Source organism: Triticum dicoccoides, chromosome 1A (genome assembly GCF_002162155.2).
Source record: "Triticum dicoccoides isolate Atlit2015 ecotype Zavitan chromosome 1A, WEW_v2.0, whole genome shotgun sequence".
NCBI classification, from domain to species: domain Eukaryota; kingdom Viridiplantae; phylum Streptophyta; class Magnoliopsida; order Poales; family Poaceae; genus Triticum; species Triticum dicoccoides.
The window spans coordinates 561,007,062-561,012,555 of record NC_041380.1 but is presented as its reverse complement, the minus strand read 5'-3'; positions in this window follow the sequence as shown (position 1 = coordinate 561,012,555).

The following is a 5,494-nucleotide window of genomic DNA, read 5'->3' as shown; positions in this document are numbered from 1 at the left end:
TCGTAACTTAGCGGCGGTAAAACCTATGAATGATTCTGAGATCGACGATCTAGGGGTCAGGGCGCTCGATAATCTTTATGCGGATCTGACTCAACCGTCTCCTGAGCCTGAGGAGGAGGTTGAGCGGGTAGATAATGTGGAAATGCGCACCTCTGTGGCTGGTTGTGAGGACCAACTGCAGAGTTTTAATGCTCCTAAATGCAAATGGAAGCGGAAGATTTACCCAGATTCCGCAGTGCGTAGGAGCGCTCGGATCCGAACAGCTAAAAAATTCCATGACGAGATATGAAAGGAATCTTTTAGAATAGCAGAGGTCTGAAAGACTTGGCTAAAAAAAGGTTTCTTGCTCAGGCTTCTATTGAGCATAAGTTGGACTTTATCGTTTTGTCGGAAACGGGTAGAGCCAACTTCTCGCCACAATTTCTTAATACTCTTTCGGGGGGTATTGATTTTGACTGGCATTGTCTACCTCCGCGAGGAAGATCGGGTGGGATTTTACTCGGGGTTAGATGTGACTCGTTAGAAGTCCGAAGCGTGGTCATGGGAGATTTCGCTGTTAAGTTTAGGGTGCGGTCGAAGTCAGATGGGTTTAACTGGGCTTTGGTAGCGGTTTATGGTGCCGCACAGCCTGAGCATAAACCGGATTTCTTGGCTGATCTGGTTAGGATTTGCGGTTCTGAACAACTTCCTATCCTAGTGGGGGGTGATTTTAATATCATCAGAAGGAGTGGTGAGAAGAATAATGACAATTTTGACGGCCGATGGTCCTTCATGTTTAACACAATCATTGAAAGCCTAGATCTGCGTGAGAAAGAGCTTTCGGGCAGAAAGTTTACCTGGGCTAACGCCTTGCCAAATCCGACGTTTGAAAAGCTGATTCGAGTCCTGGCTAGCGTCGAATGGGAGCAGAAATTTCCATATGTTACGGTCCAGGCGCTTACTCGTGGTATTTCTGATCACACGCCTTTATTCCTTGATTCTAGAGAGGCTACCCATTTGGGAAATAAAAATGTTTTCTCCTTCGAGCTTGCTTGGTTTGAGAGAGAAGGCTTCTTGGATCTCGTAGCCAGAGAATGGGCTAAGGATGCAGGAGGTCGGTCTGCGCTTGAGCGCTGGCAGAATAAAATTAGGCATTTGAGAAGTTTCCTACGTGGGTGGGCTAAACATCTCAGTGGGATTTATAAGGCCGAAAAGGAACAACTCCTTTTTCTTATTCAGTCCCTTGATGTAAAGGCCGAGACCACGATTCTGCCAGCCTCGGAGCTTCATGCAAAGCTAGAGGCGGAAATGAGGCTGAAAGAGTTCCTTCGCGAGGAAGAACTAAAGTGGGCGCTTCGGGCTAAGGTCACTAGAGTTGTTCAGGGGGATGCGAACACACAATTTTTTCACCTGATCGCCAATGGTAAGCATAGAAAAAAGAGGATCTTTCAGCTTGAACAAGACGAGGGAACGATTCTTGGTCAGGAAAACTTAAAGCAATATATCACTGAGTTCTACAAGCAGCTGTTTGGGCCTCCAGAGGACAACTATGTGTCGCTGGATGAGTCTAGGATTGAGGATGTGCCTCAACTTACGGCTGTTGAGAATGATATTTTAGTCGCTCCTTTTTCTGAGAAAGAGGTATTTAAGGCCATTTCCCAGATGAAGAATAATAAGGCTCCTGGCCCGGATGGTTTCCCAGCAGAGTTCTATAAGAAGTGTTGGCATATTATTAAAAGAGATCTCTTGCCTTTATTCAACGATTTATTCTTGGGCCAGCTTCATCTTTTTAAGCTGGATTTTGGAACTATAACCTTACTTCCAAAGAAGACAGAGGTTGTGCGGATTGAGCAATTCTGGCCTATCTGTCTGCTTAATGTTAGTTCCAAAAATTTTACCAAGGTCGGGACGAATAGGCTCACACAGATTGCGCATGCTGTGGTGCAGCCTACTCAGTCTGCTTTCATGCCGGATAGGAACATCCTCGAAGGAGTTGTGGTCCTGCATGAAACGCTCCATGAGATCCACACGAAAAAACTTGATGGTGTTGTTTTCAAAGTGGATTTCGAGAAAGCGTACGACGAAGTCAAATGGCCTTTCCTACAATAGGCACTCCGAATGAAGGGTTTTGATGAAGCTTGGAGAAGACAAGTGGAATCCTTCACGCAAAAAGGGAGTGTTGGAATTAAAGTGAATGACGATATAGGCCATTATTTCCAGACACACAAGAGCCTGAGACAAGGTGATCCAATGTCTCCCATTCTCTTCAATATTGTCGCAGACATGTTGGCAATCCTGATAGGTAGGGCAAAGGAGGCCGGTCAAGTAGGTGGCTTGGTGCCGCATCTTGTTGATGGTGGCGTGTCCATCCTGCAGTACGCTGATAATACAATTATCTTTATGGAGCATGACTTGGCAAAAGCAAGAAATATGAAGCTGGTGTTGTGCCTTTTCGAGCAATTGACTGGCCTGAAGATTAACTTCCATAAGAGTGAGTTGTTCTGTTTTGGGAGAGCCAAAGAGGAACAAGATGCTTATAAGCAATTGTTTGGTTGCGAAGTGGGATCACTTCCGTTCACTTACCTGGGTATCCCCATTCATCATCGTAAGCTGACAAACCGTGAATGGAAATGTATTGAGGATCGGTTTGAGAAGAAACTGAGCTGCTGGAAGGGCAAACTCATGTCGTATGGAGGCCGACTGATTCTCATTAATTCGGTGCTCACGAGTCTACTTATGTTCCTTTTGTCCTTTTTTGAAGTTCCAGTTGGAGTCAGGAAAAGACTGGACTTCTATCGATCCCGTTTCTTCTGGCAGAGTGACGAAATTAAGAGGAAGTACCGTTTAGCCAAATGGGACGTCATCTGCCGACCGAAAGACCAAGGGGGTCTGGGTGTTGAGAATCTTGAGGTTAAGAACAGATGCCTCCTCAGTAAGTGGCTTTATAAGTTAGCAGCTGAGACGGATGCAACGTGGGCACAGATTCTGCGTAATAAGTATCTGCACTCAAACACTTTGTCACAGGTGTCAGTCAGGCGCCGTTCTGGAAAGGGCTAATGAGAGTCAAAGCTACTTTCTTTAATAGATCAAGGTTTATTGTTGGTGATGGTAATAGTACTCGCTTCTGGGAGGATACTTGGCTGGGGGAAGCGCCGCCGGCGCTTCAGTATCTCTCGTTATATCGTATTGTGCAGCGACGCAATGCTCTGGTTGCAACGAGTTTGCAGTCCACCCCCCTTAATATTCAGTTTAGGAGGGTGCTTGTTGGAGTACGGTGGGAAGCTTGGCTTCATCTGGTGAGTAGACTGATGGAGGTTTAGCTTACTCACCAGCCCGATCAGTTGTGCTGGAAGCTTACTACTTCTGGGGAATTCACAGTCAAGTCGATGTACCTTGACGTCATCAATTCTAGTGTTATTCCTAGTTCCGTACATGTTTGGAAAGTTAAGGTTCCGCTAAAAATCAAAGTGTTTATGTGGTTTGTACATAAACAAGTTATCTTAACGAAAGATAATTTGGTTAAGCGCAACTGGACAGGCTCTACTAGGTGTAGTTTCTTTGATTGCCTGTTGGCGAGGGTTCTGTGGCGCTCGGTGCAAATTGCCTTTAACATTACTCCTCCGAGTTTGGTCGGGTCGTTATTTGAACGTGTCTTGTTGGGATAGAGTCCGAAACAGCTAGACAAATTCGCGTAGGAGTATGTGCGTTGTTATGGGCAATTTGGAACTGCAGAAATGATTTGGCTTTTAACAGAACATCAACTATCCATTTTTTGCAGATTTTATTCCGGGCTACTGCGCTAATCCGTATGTGGTCCTTACTCACTCCGATGGAGGCCAAGGAGCGTTTGGTTATTGGATCTCTCCGGTGGGAGATGGTAGCGCGGGATATCTTCAACCGGTTTGGATGGCGGTCATGTAATAGGATAGGCGATTAGTTTACCTATCTATATTTTGCCAGCCGGTTGTGGCTTTTGGGCCTTTTCTATCTTTGTTTCTCTTACTCTCTGTGAGCCAGCTTATCATCTTGTTGCAGACTGCAAGACATTGTTGAACTACTTTTTTTTAATAATAATTGTGGCCGTATGCATCGTTCTGATGCAGAGGCCGGGGAGTCCCCCTTTTCAACAAAAGAAAAAAAAATCGCTACACATTTTCGCTTTCCAAGGGGACGCGTCTAGCTGGCTGGGTCTGGCCGATTTAGCTAGCGTTGCACACTACGAGAGATGCGCGCAGCAAGCACATGGTTAGACTTGTCTGTTTAATTCAGCATAGCGCGGGGAAAAAAGCGACCCAATCAGCACACAGATATGTACGTAGGTAGTGTAGATTCTCTGTATATTAAAATTTCATGTTGCATTAAACCTTTTTTATTTTACTAACATTTTGCTAAAAATAAACATGCACTGCAATTATACATCACGTATTAGAAGTTCTCATGTTCTATTAGACATTTGCTCATTATCAAAAATATAAAATTATCATTTATCAAATATTTAATCATGTGTATATATAATAAATCAATATCGGACAAATCTTGGAAAAATAAGTATTTGAAACAAATGACCAGTGCTTATTAAAAACATACTCTTCAATATACAAAAAATGTTTAAACATTTTTAAAATTATTGACTAATGTTTATAAAATTATTATGTACTAATCGTGTTAAAACAATTTGAACAATATTAATTTATTTTCCAAAAATATCCGTGTACTTCATAAAAAAATCGCTGTTTATAGATAATCATTTCATTATAAAAGTCACATATCTTTCGAATTTTCATATAATTAAAAATTCTCACGTATTCCTAAAAATGTTCATCCAATTTTTAATAAAAATCAAATGATTACATATTGGTTGTGTAATTTTTAAATAGTTTGCAGACATTTTATAGAAAAATCATGCATTTTCTGAAAAAAATTGAATGGAAAAACAAAAATCAAAAAACAGGAAGAAAGAAACAGAAAATGTGAAAAAAAGGCTAGAAAAAGAAAACAAGAAAGAAACATTTTTTTTCATGCTTGTGTTAACAAAAATCAATGTGTCTTAAAAAATTGTTCATCATGAATTTAAAACGTGTTTATCATGTATTTAAGTTATATGTTAAAAAATGGTTATCATGTACTTATGAAATGTTCATTGTATATAAAATACCAGTCTATATTTATTATTGCCGACTACTTGAAACAAGTCCCTCTGGCATTTATACAAAGTTCATCTATAATACATAAAATAGAAGTAGAAAGCCCACAAAAGTGGGAGAACCCTTGAAAAGAAATAAAGAAGAACATCGAAAACACAAAAGAAATAAAATAATGTGGATCCGGACCAAAAGTTCCACAATCATCCTTAGAAACTTTACAAAACCGCTTGCGTCGCACTTAATGAGCTGGCCCATTTCGTCCATGCTTGAGGTGACGCTAGCAGTGGTCTCATGTACAAATGAGCTCATATGCATCCCACGCAGCGATACAAAACACTCGAGCATGGGACCTCCTATTTGGCGCATGAGGC